Source organism: Amblyomma americanum, chromosome 3, assembly GCF_052857255.1.
Source record: "Amblyomma americanum isolate KBUSLIRL-KWMA chromosome 3, ASM5285725v1, whole genome shotgun sequence".
In the NCBI taxonomy this organism is placed as follows: domain Eukaryota; kingdom Metazoa; phylum Arthropoda; class Arachnida; order Ixodida; family Ixodidae; genus Amblyomma; species Amblyomma americanum.
This window is the reverse complement of record NC_135499.1, coordinates 224,215,498-224,235,278: the sequence shown is the minus strand read 5'-3', so window position 1 is coordinate 224,235,278 and position 19,781 is coordinate 224,215,498. Positions and strand designations below refer to the sequence as shown.

The 19,781-nt window shown below is 48.5% G+C and overlaps 1 protein-coding gene across 4 annotated transcripts in view; it reads right to left on the bottom strand.

The window, feature by feature from the left end:
• Positions 1–19,781, bottom strand: part of LOC144126211 (parathyroid hormone/parathyroid hormone-related peptide receptor-like) — a 333,178-nt gene that overhangs the window by 229,407 nt on the left and 83,990 nt on the right. The gene's annotated exons all lie outside the window — the stretch shown is intronic.

Below are 19,781 nucleotides of genomic sequence, written 5' to 3'. Positions count from 1 at the left end.
AATGGTTCCTACCCCTGAATTTATTCATGAATATTCATCGATCCGAACTTACTTTGCTCACAATTACGAGTCAATTTTGAAAGGATGCGAACCAGTGTTAAAATTTCACAATACGAGCCTTGACCTTATTAAAAGCTGAAGCAGCTTAAATTGCCCATCACGAGATTGGCTAATCTTTGAATCTCTGCTCTGAAGCATTGGTGGAAATTTCTTTAGACTATTAAGTTCTCCACGCATCGATCTTTACGATATGCACGACAAAAATCCGGTGATGAATGTCATTTTATATGTGCCAGGTCACTGTTTGATATGTTTTTGATGTTTACCTCGTTCGCCGTGGCAATGACGTCACGGTGTCGCGCACTGCGGCTACGGTTCAAAGAGGGCGCTAAGTTGAATCCCCATTGCTGCTATATGCTATTAACGCGAATTATTATGTGCTATTAATGTGAACACACGATTAGGTGTTACTACCGCAGTCCACGGCTGTGACCTGTTTACAAAACGCACAAACAGAAAATATCTGAAGTTTGTATCCGCATCAACGTAAACTGCTGCGCGCGGATTAATCAGCCTCATTATGTTAGATTAACCAGTGATCCAGACAGGTGATCATGTCTGCATCCCCACGCTCATTGTTCAGCAGGTGGCTTCTATAACATGCACCGCTAAAAACTTGCCCCATATTTCAGTAAACACATCACTAATGAGGTCACAAGTCGCGCTGTGAACTTGGCGGAAACAAATTTTGTTGAAAGAAACATTGTTGAAGGCGTTTTCTAGGAGAAAAAAAAAGTACATCCGAACATTCCTTATGATACAAAATGAGGGACAACAACTGAATCCGCTAAATGAAGCGATTAAATAATGTGGGATAGTGTCTATGATGTCCATTTAAGTCTAAAGTTATCTTCTGCAGTATTGTTTTAACGCGAAAGCGCAAACGCTGCAGAAAATCCGGCGTAGTAGGCGTTGTGAGCGAAAAATCCCCATAGAAGCACCCACGTGGGCCACTTTTGTCACGTGACCTTGTGGCGTCGTCACAGCCTACCCACCGGATTGTGAGCAAACCGACTACAGTGGCAGGTGGCAATTAAATTTATGACTGTTCTGGGTCGCACAAACCCAAAAGCACTTGCCATCGCAGGGCAGTGGCGCATCGCTGAGCCCTTGAACCACTGCTCCAGGAGTGGTATGACGACTTTCACCGATCTGTATATAAAGTGGGTGATGACCAATTGCGCATTATGTGAATTAACCCATTACGCTATCGCGCCATACCTTTCAGGTGGAGCTTAAGTGTCTGTTCCAATTTTCCTATTTTGCACTCTTCGAAGGCATGTTTAAACATGTGCCACATGTCACTTATCAGTTACCTTCTTTTAAATGCCGACATCAATCTTTTTCTTTGCGCTGTCCAAAGTGTACAGCGGCAAATATATTCTTCAACACTGTTTTAATTTTTCTTTACTTTCACCGTCTTTCATCGGCGGCAAATATATTCGACGCATTGCGTTTTAATTTTTGTTCACTTCCACGCAGTCTTTCACCGGCGCCAATATAGGTGCACTCACGATATCATATTCTTCCTGGCTCGCTTTGTGGCCGAGCATTGTATGTGCTCGCAGTGCTGGCGATCAAAAAAGCGGCCTCTGGTGTGATCACAATCACAATTTGTCACGCGTTCGCCTCCCGTGTATCAGCGTAATTTCGAGACCGGGACACGGGCGCCGTTTGAGCAGCCGTCGTCGTAACACAATTTGACGGCGTTCACACATTACGGCGCATGTCTCGTGGAGAGGCGCTCCAGCGAGTAGCGCGCGTCTGCTCTGCGCTATTGATGAGCGCCGTGGAAGCATCGTCTGAGGGGAATTTGCCACTGGCTTCGCGGCTGAAGCGCCGCCTCGCGGATACGACTGGTATCGCGAACAAAGGGCACGCACGCCACCACACTAGCTCAAGCGAAGTGTGTAGAGAGAAGACAAAATACCGATAAAGAGAATGCACGCGAAACAACGTATAGCTCTGGTCGGAATCTTTCGTTCTCGTGGGGTTCTTCGGCTTGGCTCTTCACTCAATTCGTATCCCGTTTTAGCTCCGGACTTCTCGCTGCCGGCGCCTCCGTTTATTTTCCTTACTCCGCCGCGTGTATACACTCTGTCTCGCTAACGCCGTGCGGCGCTGCAGAAGCTGAAGCCGGCGTTAGCCACTTAGGAGAACTAGCCACTGGAACACAGCGGAACAGCGGCTCACGACGGCGCGCAGTAATGCCTGTAGGTTTATGTCGCCGTCCTCAGGACATGTGCAATGCTCGAGAGCATACTGCTCTGAATTGGCACTACATTTTGGTGCGCACTGTGGAGGTGCCATAGATTCGCCGTTGCTGCGTGGTTTCGGTGAGCCGCGGGTGGCGCTGACTGCCTCTCTCCCGCCCTTCGCTTTCGGAGACGCCCCGCCACGCGTGGTCGATGATTTGTTTTCAATTCGCGCAACAGGGCCTGACGAGCGCGGTGCTCTGGTTTCCATCAGACGCCGCAGAAAACAATTGAGGAACCAGGCCGCGGCGGCCCTTGAAGTTCGAAACGACGCCACAAAAACACGTCTCGGTTTTGCATTGCTTCACTTCGTGTTTTTCGAATACCTCAAGACGCCCGCTTGCCTCCATTACAGATTTTGTGAGCAGTGTTGCCCAGAACCACGACGCAGTGTTGTTGTCTTAGTGCTGGTGCTTTTTTTTTTTCGCCATTCACTGCTCCCTCTGCGTTACCTTTGTCAGGCGAAGCATTCGTGGCAGGCAGATGCTAAATGATCATTGCGGCCCTGGGCTAACATAATCTACTCGTCCGAATAAATTTCCTTTGCCCGTGCACCAACATGTCGCTCTATTTCCTGAAAGAAGCCACTTGTGTCCTCAAAGCAGAGCCCTCTCCGTCATTTCAAAAGCGTAAGTCGTTGGCTTGAACTGCCTTTTGTATGGCTTAAAGTGGACGCTCACTGGATTCTCGAACCCGTTCGCAATTGAGAAGAGTTCCTGACAGCGGCGTCATTGCTAAGATCATTTGACACGGGTGGTGAAGGCGAATCTCAAATGCCAGCGACATTAGTTAACGGCCGTGGATGAGGGGCGAAAATGATAGGAGTGGACAAATATTACAATGAGTGAAATTATTTGAGCATGTTTTGTGGTCGATAACCTCTAACGCATTGCTAGTTACTCCTATTTAAAAAAAAATCTTTTAGTCACGTGCACGGCCTGGGAAAGAACAACGCTTTTCTTGTCATAAAAAAAAAAAAAACTTGTTGGCTCCCTCTCAAAGCAGCATCGGTTGTGCCAATAGCTCTCGTCCTTGGCCGGCTTTTGAATGCCTCGTTATCTCGTTAATTTCAAGTGCTTGGTTACTTTTTGTGCTCTCGCGGTACGTTCTCGTCAGTAATGCGTGGGCGCTTGCTTTTTGCCATGCCAGCGATAGTTATTATTACCGGTTTACTCAAAACCAAAATAAAATACACAAGACAGTTTTGCTGCGCCTCAAGCGTATGTGACGTGATAGCGTTAATGGGTCCCTTCAGAGACCTGGGGTCCTCTTTGCCTATCAGTTTGCAGACACAAACACTGTTGGGCAAGACAATCAAGGACTTCATTTCACTGAGTCGAACGGACGTGGCTCAGTGGCCAAGGGATAGCGTGCCAGACTCGTGTCACAGGTTCGATTCCCATCTAATTACCGCAATTTTCTTCTCAACGCAGTTAATTTACTTTACATTCTTACATGTCATAACGACGCTTGAGTATTTTTGCGACTTTATAATCACAGTATATGTCATCTCTTAATCAGTTTTCAGTTCCGCAGCTCCAAGTGTGACGTCACGACCCTCTAGACCAATCCGGATTTTCTCGACACGCCGAAAACGATGCCTGGTTCTCCGCTGAACAGAAACCTAAACGCTGTCGCGTTAAAACGGAAGTATAACATTTTGCCAGCCGCTGCGTCTCCCGTCGATGCTTGAAGAACCTGAGCTGCGACCAGCGGAGGTTAAAGGGACAGGACAAGGACATGTAGGGGGAAAGAAACAGGGTAGCGACAGAACGAAAGGACAGAGGTAGGAGTATACACAACACGGTACACGGCATAGTTGTAGTCGTACGTTGTGGTGCTGCTGGCCTTGTAAAAACCACGTGGTTCGATAAGAAGAGCGCACAGCACGCGAAGAAATGCGCTCCGAAGGAAAGCGTAAAATGGCCTAGTCCAAACGACAATCCGGAGCAACTCTCCTAATCCTCGAAGGAGCAATATATCCGTCGCCGTCCAATCAGAACTCGGGATCTGAGTGCAAACAGCCAATTGAAACACGCTCTTCAGTTTCGCGGAGCAAGAAAACTTACCTCCAAATCGCCAAGAGGAATATGCCAAAAGTGAGAACTTGTCTGCTTAGCGCAGCAATGTACAGTAGCAGCGAGGTACAGTATTACAGGCATTTTGGCACTGTTCTATGCCGTTGTCAGTGGGTGCATTCAGCAGCCAGAAGCGTGTCCTTAGTTAAACAAAGTTTTGTTGAAGGTGGCGGATATGGCTTTCAGATTATCGCCTGGTAGCTTGTACGAAGTAGCATGTTCCATTGTGAATTCTGTCTGTTTCCTAGCATCTGCAACTGGACTGAATGGGAATGCGTTGTGTTTTGGTGAAATAATGCCTGAAAATTATTTGTGCACATGGTGAAGCAGCACCATGGTAAACTTGCTCTTCGCAGTGCTTTAATATCTGAATTATGATGCGCAAGTCTTGCTAGGCGTAGAAGTTGGGCGATTTGAAGAGTACATGTGCATTATATCTCTCTAAACGTCGGGGAACACTTCGGGGAAATCCAGAGCTCTGTCCCTCGCAAACGCCAAGTGAACGCTGCCTTGAACGTTCACGCTATTTACGTGCTACGGAGCACTGGAAACTGCGGCCTAAAACATTTTTGTATACGGCGAGTTCTGTAGATATTTTGCTACCGAGATACTGCCCTGCTATGCTGCCTTATTATCGTAGGTCAGATATGATTGTGTTGTATGTCACGTGTCATGGCCTGCTCTTCTTGCATAATCCCGATGCTCAGATGCTATTTCCATCTCTTCGTTGGGCACGGACCAGTCTCAAATGAGGCCAGGTTTTTTATTGAAACTTTAATCTCTTGGAGCAAGTGTTTGCTTGTACGTTTAATGAGACTACAAGCTCACTATCTGCATTTGCTCATTCTCTCGTACATTTTATTGCATGCTTATTGTGTGTGCGCTTGACTGTATGTTTTTAGTCTGCGCAGCTTTAGATAATGTTAATGAAAGTACATGTACCCCATATATTCTAAAAGGCAAGCCTAATTGTCCTGGGAAAGTGCAGCGTGATTTTCGACACTCTTATACCATTTCTGCGCAGCAGGCTACCAGCCAGTCAAACCTTGCTTGTGTGAGCTTTACAACCTCTCTTGTTGGTTAGTTAAACGAGGTTCTGTTGCGTCAGTATTGTGAGCAGGATTTGTGTGGTGGTTTTCAAAAAACACATTTTGACTTCTAGTAAATTTGCACTGTTGCTTCTTTTCCTGTGAGCAAACATCGATCAAAGGAATTCGGTCATATCGCCCCATTGCTCGTGGGTGCTCGAAAACAGCTCCCAAAGAAGCAGTCAGTCCCCTAAACTATGCCTCACGGGGGTTAAGCGAATATGTGGTGCTCTCGGTACTTTAACATCTTCAGAATTTAGCACGGCACACACGAAGCGTGGACGAAGGAAGAATACACATAGAGCCTTGACGATCTAAAAATTGTTTTGGAAGTCAGCACTTGTTTATTCTCTCTTCGTCCTTGTGTCGTGTATCGCGCTGAAGTCTTAGACGCTTTTTGTTTTTAATTATGACGTATTTGTTTGGTTGTTCTTCTTACTTCGATTAGGCGCTGGGTCCGCAGCCAAACCCGCCATGTTTGAACATATTGGCTTCTATGCAAGCTTCTCTATACCACTGTACATCTATCTTGTCACGGCTGCTATGGATCGGCTGCCGTGACTGACGAACCGTTGCTGTGCGAGGACAGTGGTGGATAGCGGCCCTTGGCCTGCAGGTTTACGGCGATATATGTGGCAGCTTGGTTTTCGAGAGTTTGCAGAGTTATTGTGGTCCTCCCCAACCGAAACACATTGGAGTCGTCTCTCCTATAGCTAACACAATGACATTCTAACCAGCGAGAATGGAGCGCGTAGTGTTAAGTGGCGGGCCAGTGATAATGCGCCATATGGAGTCATCTGATTATTGAGAGAGCGCTTTGACGCCATCTGTTGCACCGAGCTCAAAACAACTGCTCTGAGACAACGGGCATATCTGCGAAGTTTTCGCGGTGGATTGGTTGAACGGTCGTGTTCAGTAAATTCTGGCCTTGTGGCTTTTCAGAAAGATTGTGGTTGTGACAAGCATCACCTCCACAAGCCGAGCGAATGACTTGGGTGAGTGCAGGGTGCTTTTACACGCGAAAATAGGAATGCTCTTGTTATAGTCCCTGGTCTTCACGCTCAAGCAGTATGCCACACGCTAGCAGTAGGTTTAACCCCTTCCACCTTTGAATGATGCAGTCAGAAAAATAAATTTCGATGAAAAGACGAGATTTGGATTACCGGCCTTAAGTGAATGTCCCGAGAGTCTGCTATTAGTTTCCTATGATTGGAATTCACTACCACAGACGCTTTCCGTAGCGGCCTCGGAATGCTCTATCTGCACCGTGCAGACCCGGAATAAATTCCTGGCTTGGATGAGTGCATGCATGAAACACCATTAACACAATGCGCACGGCCCAGATTTTTGGTCTTCCAAGGGTAAAAGGCGCCAGGGCGGTGAGGTTTCTTAAAATATGGCACTGCCTGCACTGTTGCTCCAGTAGGGCTGTTTTAATACTAATGATCTATCGCGGCCTCCCGAGACGAAGAATATACGCAGTTGGCCACCGGCGCAAGTGGTCGGCTGCTACTTGCACTTGTAGGTACCAGTGGTGTTTTGAGTAGGGGTCACGTCAAAGTTTATCCTTTTGTCATTATCGTTGCCCCGTAGTAGAGAAAGGTATTTGTAGGGTCTAGAATTCTCCTCGAGCATCCCATTAATTACGTTATCTTCGTTTTAGCGCGTTGCGGCCTCCAAGGTTAGGCTTGATGTTCATTGAAGCGAGCTTCGACAGGGGGGATCTAGCAACAGTTGTGCAGGCGTTGCCCGGCAGAGAAGCCACGATTTATGCGTGCCTCCTCGCGAAGACGTGGACAACACACAGCTATAGGCCGCGGAAGTTGTTCTGGCGGCCCGTGCGCGAGACTTCAACGACGCGTTACGCGCGATGTGCAGATGCGGTGCAGGGCGAGGCGTTCAGCCTGACCCTCTGAAGCCTCGACATGCCGGCTGCGCGACCGACAGCCTCCCCGGCGCAGAGGGCGACCTTGCGTTCGACGTTGCGAAAGACTTGTTGGCGACCCAGCACCGCCAGAAGCTCGGCAAGTGTTTCTTTGGCAAAGAAATGTCGCAGCTAAACGAGGCGTAGCAGAAACGGAGAAGTGGCTGACGTCAGCGCATCGGCCGCCACGCAGCCTGCGCCGTGTACAGGGCGGAGCCGGGAGCTGCGCGTTGTGCGAAGATCGCCCCCGGCGCATGCTGGCGCGTTAAATTTGCAAGCGGGCCCGCGCGATTATTCCCTTTACGCGAGTTCGGTGCACACTTTCGCGAGATAAACCCGCCGCGCCGAGTCGGGCTCAATCCGAGGGAGTGCGAAACAGCACCGACGACGCGGAGGTGAGGGAAGCTGGGGCTGCGTGCGGTAATCAATTCCGCACCTTTCAGCCTCGAGCAGGTGCCGAGACGAGGTGTCACGGTGAGGGCCATTGTATGTACCATTGCAACCTGCCCATAGAGGCGTGGAAGCTAACTGGTCCATAAAAAGCAGATGCGAGGAAGAGAGTTTTCAATGAATACGGCGAGGGCGCTCTGTAAAGGCGGCCCGGCTCCGTTGCGCGCGGATGAAGCAGAGAAGCCCGCCCACACTGCTGCCTGTACAAGTGCCCGCAAGGTCGCCATTCGCTTTGAAGCGGCGAGAAAGGCCATGTCTCCGCATCCCGGAGTGTCCAGAGTTTAACATTCACCACTCGTCTTCTCCACTGCTCGCGCTGATCGGCGCTATTTCAGCCCCTCCAGCAAAGTGCTAGGCCAGCCGGGTGTCTACACTCTTCTTTGGCCGTGGGGTCCGAGTGGCTCTCCATCGACCAGACGCGCGCCTCCAATGTAGCGTTCAATCGACACCGAGATCCAATTTTTCGGCACATCTCGCGAGACAGGCGAAGAACCTTTCATTGCGCATTCCTTTCTACCTGCCCTGTCAAACGGGGCCTCTGTCCGCTCGCGCGCCGCCATGTTCGCTCCTCCCACAGCGCGTATTTATTCATTTCGATTCGCTGTTGCCGGCGGCTCGTCAAAGATTCATGGCGGCGCAGGTAAGGCTGTCTCCCTTTCTTCTCTCCACCGGTGCCGCCACTACACGCGTGGGGAATCTTCGGACATTGTACGCTCTGTGCATTTCGTCAAGTAGAGGCTGTCTGCGTATAGGCGCCGCGACTCCAGCGCGACGCTGGGCTGAGCGGGCTGTGCGTAATGTTTCTCGCCTCGTATCCGCGAGGTTTGCAGCTCTCGAATCCAGACCAGTGGGGGGCCGCATTGCTCAGTTCTGACTCGGACACACAGATCCGGGCTGTGACAAGAGCCCTAGAAGTCGCCGAACGCCACGGGCTCATGGCCACTTGATGCCATAACCCCACACCAACTGCGACCTTGGTAGACGAAAATAAAGTTTATCCTCCTCCTCCTCGCCTCGTCGTTGGCTGAATTACGGGGCCGTCTGCGTCGAATCAGCTGCGAGAGGAGCTAGCCTGCTCGGTAAAGCATTTTCATTCTGGGGGGAAAATGCGTCTTTACAAAAGCGTGCTGCAACCGGCTAAGGCAGAGCACAAAGAGGGTTGTGCGGGAAGCTGTATATACGATTAAATTACTCTTCTCAAGATGTTCCGCTCATGCCTAATGTTCAAGTTTCCAAGTTGCCTCCTTTGAATTCCCTCTGTCCCCAAATGACAATGCAGCTGACAACTGCGCAGTTTTAGGAACTGATGAAAGAGTGCGGGGTGCATTAGGTGAGAAGGTAAGCCTTAAAAGAAACCGGAAAGTGGCACAGTGTGAGGCAAACCACTGGGCACTCACTGGAACGGAATGGCCGTGACGAGAGTATAAAAGAGCCCACAGAGCAAGTAATTTCTAGCCTTGTCACGATACTCACAGATTTTCAGCAAAACAAATCCTGCCGGCATTTTTTTTAATTAGGCTTTTTTAGAGGCGCTAATACTGTTCAGTCTTGGCGTGCGCCGGAGGATAGGTGAATCATGCTACCTATAGTAAGCTGGGTAACTAAATTTTAATAGCTTTCTAACTATTACAGTTAGGCGCTTGGTTGCAATCAGAGATTCGAAGGTGACCGTGAGTAACTGTCTTGAGAAAGTTTTTAGACTTCCGAAAATGCGGTATTCTCGGCGTGGCTACGTAGCAAATTCTGACCGTCCGGCGTGAGCGGCTGCGTTGTGCACACCCCCACCAGCATACGTCACTGGGTGGCGCACGTGTCACGTGACCTTCCCTGTCTCTGCTGGGTCGCTGCTCCGGCCTCCTTATTCGGACACGACAGAGAAGGCCATGTTACCTGCTGTCGAGGCCTTCTTGCTGTCCACAAAACAAAACGAAAAGCTACAAAAAGGACGCATGTGGCTCCACGGGAATAGCGTGCGTGCGTGCGTGTGTGCGTGTGCGTGTGTTTGTGTATGTGTGTGTGTTTGTTTGTGTGCGTGTGTGTGTATGTGTGTGCGTGCGTGCGTGCGTGTGTGTGCGTGTGCGCGTGTGTGTGTGTGTGTGTGTGTGTGTGTGTGTGTGTGTGTGTGTGTGTGTGTGTGTGTGTGTGTGTGTGTGTGTGTGTGTGTGTGTGTGTGTGTGTGTGTGTGTGTGTGTGTGTGTGTGTGTGTGTGTGTGTGTGTGTGTGTGTGTGTGTGTGTGTGTGTGTGTGTGTGTGTGTGTGTGTGTGTGTGTGTGTGTGTGTGTGTGTGTGTGTTAGGGGTTAGAGCTCAAGCAGCCGCCAGCAGCGCTCACTCAGAGGATGTGACGCGAGGCTGCAATATCGGTCCCGCATCAGGGTCGCGTCCGGCGGTCTTATGAGCCACTCGTGCGCGTTGGTGAGCAGTGTGGCGTAAACATAGCGGCGGCACCTGCCCCTCATTGACGTACTATCTCGTAAGCCTGCCGCGAGTAAATGCCGGCGCACAATTAATTTCTCCGATCTGTGCTGAGTGCTGTGACGCCACTGACCGGCCCTCGACGGCTTGGGCAATACTTGCTGCCTGAGAGGAACCCGTGAGTATTTTTATGAATACGTGGAAGGGAGTCACGTTGGAGGAGGGCTAGGACTCGAGCTGGTGAGTGTGACATAATACTCCAAAGGGACTGCCCGCGGTGTTGTGAAGAGAAATCGACCTTTGCTCCTGAGGCCGCGAAAATTTATTGCTGCTCTTTCGATCACTAGTTTGAAAGAGCTGTTAACTCTTCGTAAAATTGCTGCAAAGGCCACAGAACACTTGAATCGAGTTCGACAGACGCGAGTTCGTAGAGTGATTTAAAGTGGTTGCTGCCTTACGAGTGAAACGTTTAGACGGCGTCACTCACTTGCGTGAGAGGACAGCAAACCGCGGTCTGAGTTTCATGTACCGTTTTTTTTTAAGGGGGGGGGGTCTTCTTTTTAGTCTTTCGGACACTGGACACGAATCCTTGCAACCCAAGGAAAGGAGGCCTTCCTGTGTATGTAGATCACAAAGTGTTTCTGAGCCAAAACAAACAATGTGCGCTGTGTAGAAAGAACGCTCGATTCCATTCGTAGGTGACTGAACGCAGCGATCTCCAGCTGCCCTTACCTCATCCTCGAGGGGGAGAGCGGGGAGGCTTCTCCTGCTACCGCACTCCGCCACTAGCACTGCTGTTGCCCAGGCCTAGAGCAACCGCCATGCTTCACAACGGACTGCAGCCCCGAACCAGCGACGCGCACCTGGGAAGTGCTTTCTCTCTCACAAAGCAGAACGCTGGATTTGAGCGCCCAAGTTACGCGCGAGCTTCTCTCACATGCCGGTTTCTCGACGTCATTGTGACCCGTCGTCGGGTGAGCGTGAAACGATAGAACAGACATGGGCGCTTATTTTGAAAAGAAAACTGGTCGCACCGACGGCCAGCAAGCAGAGCAGTTCTTGGGACTTTGAAACATTCGTGCAAGGTTTAACCGAACCGGTTAGAGGGCCTCGCGTGCCAGTTCAAGAAGCTAGGCTTCAAGCACAGTAATATTAAAACAGCGCTAGGCAACAAGGACGAAGGAAGAAGGGAACACACACAAAGGCGCTGATCTTACAACTAAACTTAGCTTAGTTGTAAGATCAGCGTCTTTGTGTGTGGTTTAGTTGTAAGATCAGCGCCTTTGTGTGTGTTCCCTTCTTTCTTCGTCCTTGTTGCTTAGCGCTGTTTTAACATTATGGAGCATTTCCAACTCGCCCAATCTGCCGTTCTTCAAGCACAGGTGTTCGCAAGATGCATGGTGAGAGTTCAATCGATGCGACACAGTCTGCTTTCACACGGAGAAGATTCTGGAGAGGTGAAGCTACGCTTCTGCTGCTGCAACACGGTTGCCGTGCACTCACATAACTAGCGGTTGTTCCAACATCATGTCCAGCGCCAAAACTGCTGTGTATAGTGTATTTCAATGATAGTACGTGGCCGATGTGTAGGAATTAGAAACCCATCTGCTAGCTCACATTTACTCTGCCCCACGCTGGATGAGCATGTCCATTCCAATTTTCCGCGAAACGTAGACTATGCAGCCTATTGTCCTGAAAAATCCACAAAGTACGACCAAACGCTTAATTGCAGTTTGCACAGCTGCCGTTACGTCGTGCCGTACGGCGCAGAACTACCAAAATTAACGCGGAGTTTTTGAATCTTCGGTACAACCCATCTCGTCTATTTTCTACGGCCATCAGAACTAACTGGCGTGAGTGCAGGGAGGAAAGATTAACTGGTGAGATTTTGCTGGACGCTGGAAGATTGCGTCATCAGTATGAACATGCTCGTGCAGCATCTGACTGCACTTTAGTTTTCTCGCGACTGTCGCCAGAAAGATGGGACCAGTTAGTAAAATCTACAGAAGGTGGGCTTGATCTAATCGTGCGACTGAACAATAAACTGAAACCGGTATGCGAAACGCTTTACCGCAACGTCAATGTGTAAGTAACTATTAGGGACTAACTGGAAGCAATGCATGTACCGTTTTTGTCAAACGTAAGCAGGCTGCGTGATTTGGTTCTCACTCGTATAGTGAGGTACTTATGCAACCCCGGGAGTTATAAATGTGTGTAAGTTAAGGGGAAGCCTTGTCCTCGCCTTTCAGGACCTTCCAAAATTTAGGGAATGTCGCAAAGGCTGCGCTATGCGAGTGAGAAGCAAACCATGTAGCCTGCCTACTTTTTACAAACTTACTTTTGATAGATATGTGTGCTGCATTGCCCGTTTCTTAACTATAATGACGATGACTACGACAACGACTCTCAGCGCACTAAAATCATTTCGGCGAAGGAAAAGCTTTTTACTGCCGTTGATGACGTTGATAACAATACGACGATGGATGCCATACACTGCGACATGACAGTGCATATCGTAGTTGTTCTGAAGAGTATAATAAAACCTTGTGGTCGAGTGTACGACCCCAACTTTTCTAAATCGAATGCGGTACAGGTTTTAGTTTGTGATCATATCAGTAAATATGGCCACTTGATGTCCTGAACTTAAATGCTTCGAATTTTAGTCCGTCTACTTAGTAAAGGTCACTTTGATTTCATGAGAAGAGAGCGTGGTACTCATTCAAAAGAAGTAGTTTGTATTAACCGTTGTAATATTGATGAGAAAAGAGCAGATGTGGCGTAAAGCAAAAACCCATCACACACCTTAGGTCCCTCTACGCTGAAAATGTGGCGACACTGGACTACTGCTGCAGGTTCACTCTTCAAGCATCCTTGCCTACTGCTGCATGGAAGTTCCCCCAACACGTTCAAATACTTTCAGCGGACATTGAAAAAACTGAGGCTGGAACTAAAGTGGAAAGTGCGGAGAATTTCCGTGCGCAGGATATACGCAGTCATACACAAGAAAATAACTCACTGTTCGGTTACGACTTGTTGTTGCAACGCGAATGCACACCACAGCTATTGCTGTTTTCGCTTTTTCTTGGGGGGGGGGGTATTTTTATGATATTTTGTATTTGCGATGCTGAGATGGAAAGGTGTATATCTTATGCACATCCGGCTGCCACTTCTCGCCCACAAGCTTATGGTGGCGAATGCGGCCTTGTTGTTCGAGAAGTGGGTCTAGCCGATTTACGATTGGCAGAATTTCAAATGCGAGATCGATGCGTCTATTGCTACATCTCACGATGCAGTTGCAAGCGAGAAAAATGAGACATGCAGTCGCATGAGCTGAACAAAAAGTATGGTGGGACCGTAAAAGGACTGAAAAAACTACGGGGACACCTTGTGGGCCTAAAGTGTGCATGGCGAAAGCCTTCCTGATTACTGTGTCCCCTCGAGTGCCCGTTGCTATACATAACTGTGCCTGCGCCGCGCACCACAGCTGCCACTGGGGCGAGCGGCGCGACTGACGTCACTGTTGCTATGCGCACATGCGCATGCGCCGCCTGCTGCTGGGCGGTGCGAGGAGGATGCGCGCCGGTGAGGGGGAGGGTAGTAGCTGGCACGGTGCCAAGATGAGCCGGACGGACGCCGTCACCGCGAGCATGAGCGCTTAAAGGCTTTCGCCTTAAAATAAAGTGTCCTGGCCCGTGCAACTTGATAAGCATAAGCTAGACAGAGAGAGAGGGAGACGTCAGTTTGCCTCGGCTCCAATCCGACCCCTTACACGCTCTACTATGCTCTTCCCCCGGTCTTCAATCTGGCCACTCTTTCTTATGTTCCTCCCCGCCTTTCCTCCTCGCCCTCTTACAGGGGACGCACGCCTCCGCCAAAGTCAGGAATGGACGCTTAGCAGCTGCGCTGTACGAAAATGCCACAGCGCTTCGAGCTGGATTCCAACCCACGCCGGTGCGAACCAAGTATCGTGCTCGGCTGAAGCCTCAACCCGCTCCGCAAAGGTGAACACTGTTCCTGTAACAGGCGTTCTCATGAACCACACTTGAAAGAGATTAGGTGGCCAGAATGAACGGCGCTACCTTTAGATCCCGCCATTAGGGACAGTTTAGGCCGAGTAATTACGCGGGTAATACGAGTCAACGGACTCGGCAACAGTGTAGGGCTGAACTGGTCGCAGAGACTTTATTATTTAAATCCAGCATGCGCCGTCAAAGTCTGGTACTCACCAAGGGCTCCTTGTCGGAGCACAGAGACGCTCGGCTGAGCGGCAACGGCTCTTTCGTGTGGCCGCACGCGAACGTGGGATGACGTCGCCAAGTGCAAAGAAGAACATCGAACAAACTCCGCCTCCGTCAGTGCTACAACCTGGTCGCGGCCGATTCAAAGACTGCTGCCAGCAGCATCAATGACCCAGAATGTGCTCTACGCTGCTCCCGCAAAGTATTTCATGCTGTCGCCTATACTTGCCACGACAAGACAGACCTATTTTTTTGTTTCCTTTTAACCTTCTCTCCGTCGCGACACTGAAGCTTAAAAGTGCAACGCTAAGCAGCCTCCAATAAGCAGAGTATAACGGTATACGTTCCTTTTGGGCGGGTAACGAGCTGGACATTAGCGATGTGCTGCGCTCGACACAAAGAGGAGGTGCACGCTACGTTACGCGGACGGCTGTGTTGGTTTTTCTTTTGTTAATTTGCGCATATTTTCTGCGTAGTAAGCATTTTGTGCGTTGTGTTTTGACGGCCGCTTCTTTTAAGTTCGTGGATGGCTTTTATCGCGGGGAGCCAGTCGGGCGACATTTCATTAGCAGTGGTTTGCCGTGTTCGTGGCCTGCTCCTTAGTCCAGGTAGACCGCGTCTGGGCCTGCCTCGTTAGTAACAGAGCGCTTCCCTCTTTGCCTTTTTGGCGGCCGCTGCTTCTGTCGGCTTCTCGTGATTGAGGCGAGTTTTCATAACGCTACAAGTTTTCTTCATGCCTCGCCATTTATGTGGTTCGAACTTTTTTTAATGGCCTGCTTTGCTTCTCTCCTGATTAAACCACCTGTCTGGTGATGGTTACGACAAGTTTGCTGCAGAACTTTCCATAAGCATGCATTTGAAATGTTACGCTTAGAAAACCAGACGGATTGAAATACGCCACTCAGCGCCGTTGCTTTGCCTTTCTATCCGTCCGTACTAATTTTTTGCGCGCTGTGGTGATTTACAGCGCAAATTATGCTTTGAAACATGCACAACCGTCATGCTGTAAGACACAGGATTGCTTGCCTTTACACGCAATTGGACAGTCATGCGCCACTGCTCTGTCTCAACTTCAGGCTCGCGGCACCCCGGGTGTTTCACTCCGAGCTCTTCGATCACACCAGTGGGGAAAATCCTCTCCAAAACTTGGCTAGTCCTAGTGGCTACTTCGCGGAGGTTAACAGACGGTGGTGCCGCCTGCATTGGCTGGCCTGTCATCTATCGGTGTCGTTTTGCAACTTTTATTCGTCTATTATCTTCCTGTTTTAGTCTATTAGTTTCGTCTAAACGCCGCGAGTAGCACGAGAGTGTGTTAACCTCCGAACATGGACCCAATCGGAATGCCGGATTTCAATACATGGTGGGGTTGGGGTTACAACTCACAGTAACAAAGAGATCTGGTTTCAATGACTGCGCTTATGCGTGCTGGAGAATGTATTGTGCGAAATGATGTGAGTAAAAAATATTATTATTATTATTATTATTATTATTATTATTATTATTATTATTATTATTATTATTATTATTATTATTATTATTATTATTATTATTATTATTATTATTATTATTATTATTATTATTAGTGCGAAGATTGCTACACGGCAAATGGACTCTAACGGATGACCACCTGTAAGCGACTTACATATTCTTTCCGACTCCAAACCTTTGTTGTTCCGACCAGATGCTTTGTTGTTTGTGATGGAAATCAGAAGCCCATTTTCTGCTTTTATGAACTCTTCGGCAGCGTGAGACGGTCAGAAGAGGGCGACACATGCCTCACAGGATCGGAATGCACGGCGTATGCGCCTGGTTTGAGGGGTCAACTTCACGTTATCTTGCAGGTCAGCTTCCATTTATTGGATTTCTAGTGTGGAAGTTGACGGAAGGGAGGTGAAGGGGTCCAAAGTCCGTGCGAGAATAGTTTGGGAGAGGGTGGTGACTACATAGCGAGCCCAGCATCGGTGTAAATGAAAATTTACACCGGGCACCTGTGATTTTCAGGGCATACCCGTCGTCCGGACAGGAGGCCGTTCAGCATCGGAAGCAAATCAATATACAGTAAGCCTACCTTCAAGAAAATAAACAGACCATTTCATCACCCCACCCCACATACTCCACATCACTCATTCGTCTGCTACGCTAAATTCAGCTTGATATGCTTTACACAGCAGCTAGGGCATATCTTCACCGTCATCGGACCACACCTTCATGTCCTCCCAACTGCCCAGAACACTACGCCCAACCTCTCCCACTGCCTCTTAGAGTGCCCATCAGCCATACAATCACCGCGTTACCCCTGCCCGCACCCTATAGTTCATGGAGTGCTTGGCTCGCCTCAGACCAGCTGCAAGACCAGCTGGCCATCGTGCGCCAACCCCGCTACCAACTTACCGGCTGACGTAAAAGCCGCAAATAAAGTGCTTTTTCTCTCTCTATTTACTGAACGATTTTTTCAACTGGCATACGCCGTTGTTGTTCAGGCATGCGGTCCGGCCGCAAGGAAGAGCTTTCAATATTCTACCGACCGTGGGCATGCGCACTCAGTGCGTTACATCTGCATAATCTCCATCCCTAGAGGCGTAGACTGCAGATGCACTGAGAGACAACCATGCACCGATAATTGCTTGGTTGTGTACACGTGCATCTGGAGAATTACTCTTAGAAAAGCTAGCAGGAGCTCTCATGTTCCTGCAATCGTCGCAAGGCACCACGCGAACGTACTGCTCGGCAGGAATAGACAGTTTTATTTGTGCGTACACAGCAGTTTTGCGTACACGCAAGCAGCTTACGAGAGCGATAATGCGCATTTGCGTGCGCAGAACGCAATCGTGCACATGGGCCCTGTGCCCTTCGTAAGCATGCAAGCTAGTGCGGTTTGCTTTTTGCGGTATTTTGTGGAGGTAAAGTGGATATCGTTGACAACATGGCGGAACGCATCCCTCCTGCGTCGGGTTTAATGAAGCGTAGCACTACAATTTTCGACGTAATACTTCAGATAAGTGGTTACATTCGCTATAAATCGCTCATTATTACCACTATGTAAAAGTATTGAGAAAAACTAGCCGTTATTCTTGAGACAAAGTATCAGCGGTCCTCTAGCTATTAAGCCTATCCGTACGTGGTGTCCATGCTAAGTGGATGGAGATTAAAAAAAAAAAAAACTTCTTCCGAATATAAGTCAAGTTAATGTGTTGTTAGTAGTTGTGTTAAGTATCGGCTGCTACTTTTTCGTTCTGCTTGCTTCAATAGTTTGTAGACATAAATTAAGTAACATTTAAGATATGGCTTTAAACGCTCACATGCGAATAGGAAATTTGTCGAGTGTCTTGCATGAAGATGTGCCGACCCGGACGCTTCTGAAAAGGTAGACTTAGCGTAGCCCTATTTAGTCGCGCAATAATGAAGCCGCGAAATTTCGGAAACACCACGTGACAGCGAGAGCTCCGTGTGTCCGAATTCGCAGCGATTACTGCGCTCTCATCCGCGACTTCGTAAAGCGCTAACAGCTTTTCGTTGTCTGCGCTGCCCACGAGAGAGCTTCGCGTTGCTGTTGGTTCCGGGGTAAGCGCAGGCGGCTGCTGATCTCCCCCCCTCCCCCCCCCCCCCCAAACACACACACCCATGCCCACCTTCACCCTCCAAAAATATTATTCCCCTTGCGTGAATTCTCGGCTTATAGTAAAAACATCGAAGTAATAATCGAGGATAAATCCAACTGCTATCGCTACTTTCTCGCGTCAAGTTTCATGACCCTCCTGTCAGTTGTTATCTGGCCGGGCGCGTTTACACATATACCTGCCCTTTTATACAAAATACTGAAAAGTAATACGTACGCGGAACTCCTGTGTATCACATGATTCTGGATAAACTGCTGACAATGCTTCGAAACATCGGCGTAGGAAAGAACTTGAAACCTGCATACATATTGGCATTTTCCCCGTCGTAAAACTGTGCGCGCCATTAGGTTTCAACGCTTCCTGGCGCGGGGTGTCGGAACGAAAGGAACGGATTGGCGCCTCGAATAAATTTGACGCAGTGACAATCGCTTAGTGCTCAGGCATTTTTTTTAGTAATTCCTCGTTAAAGACCCGCAAACGAAAAGGTTGCTGAATATGAGTGGTATCAAGTCGCTCTTTTCGGAATGCCGTTCAAAGCGCTCTCCGAAAGTGGCTGCTTGTCAGACCTGTGCTTTGGTTAGCTTTAGGCTTACGATAGAAAAAAAGTGGCCTGTTTCGTTATTTTAAGAATGAAAATGCAGCATTTTGCGCTTCCGCTCACATCAGCGACTGGTCACGTAACCCATGAAAGGCAGTCCCAACAAAAAAAATCCGAAATCAGGACTTCATGGGTGTCTGCTCAAACTTCGCTGATTATGCAGTTATTGCATTTAGAATTTCAGTTCTTAGATGTTTTGGGTACATAAATATCTTTCACAGTCATTTTGAACTCACGCAACTATTACAGACGCTCATTTCCTGCGCGATGTTTTTAACAGTCAGAGTGTAAATTCTAAACGTTCTGAAAAAAAAAAAGAGTATGCAGGTGACATTAAGAAAACAAAGTTTTTCATCAGCACAACCATCACCTTCTGTGCCTGCAGCGAGCCGAATAAATAACTAAAATTAAGCACCTAACTTTTTTGTTTTAGTCGGCAAGGTTATTTCGCAAGATTATAGGCCGTTAACATCGAAGGCGAGCCAAGTTTTCAAATTTCCTTAATCGGCAGGGCGGTTAGATATACCTAATGTCAAAAATACGCGTTTGACAGCTTGCTGAGTTGGCTTCGCCGCCTTGCATACTTAAAACTGGCGCGTCTGAGCGGGGTATACGTCGCAGAAATGAAGTTTACATCTTCTACATCATGAAATGCACGATAGACGTCTCTATATGATGCATGAAAAATGCGAGCGACGGCATTTTTAAATATGCAATGCGGGAAAGCCAGCTCAACGAGGGTTTACATGAGTATTTTTGCCGCTCGAAATTTTGCTCCACATCGCCGATTAAGAAGTTTTATGAACTGTGCTCACCTTAGATTTGAAGGCCTTCAATTTTGCATTATAATTCTAGCCCCTAGAAGCATAAATAAATCAGTAGCTAATTTTAGTTATCTATACGTCTAATTATTGAACTCTGTAGAGTTCATAATGTCCGCCTTGTTGTACAATCTCCCTGCACAGACAGCACCGACGTGCCGCGCAGAGTTCGTGAAATAAAAATCTGTAAACGTTAAAAAAATTACCCTGTATTTTAAACTAGAAATTAATCTCAATAC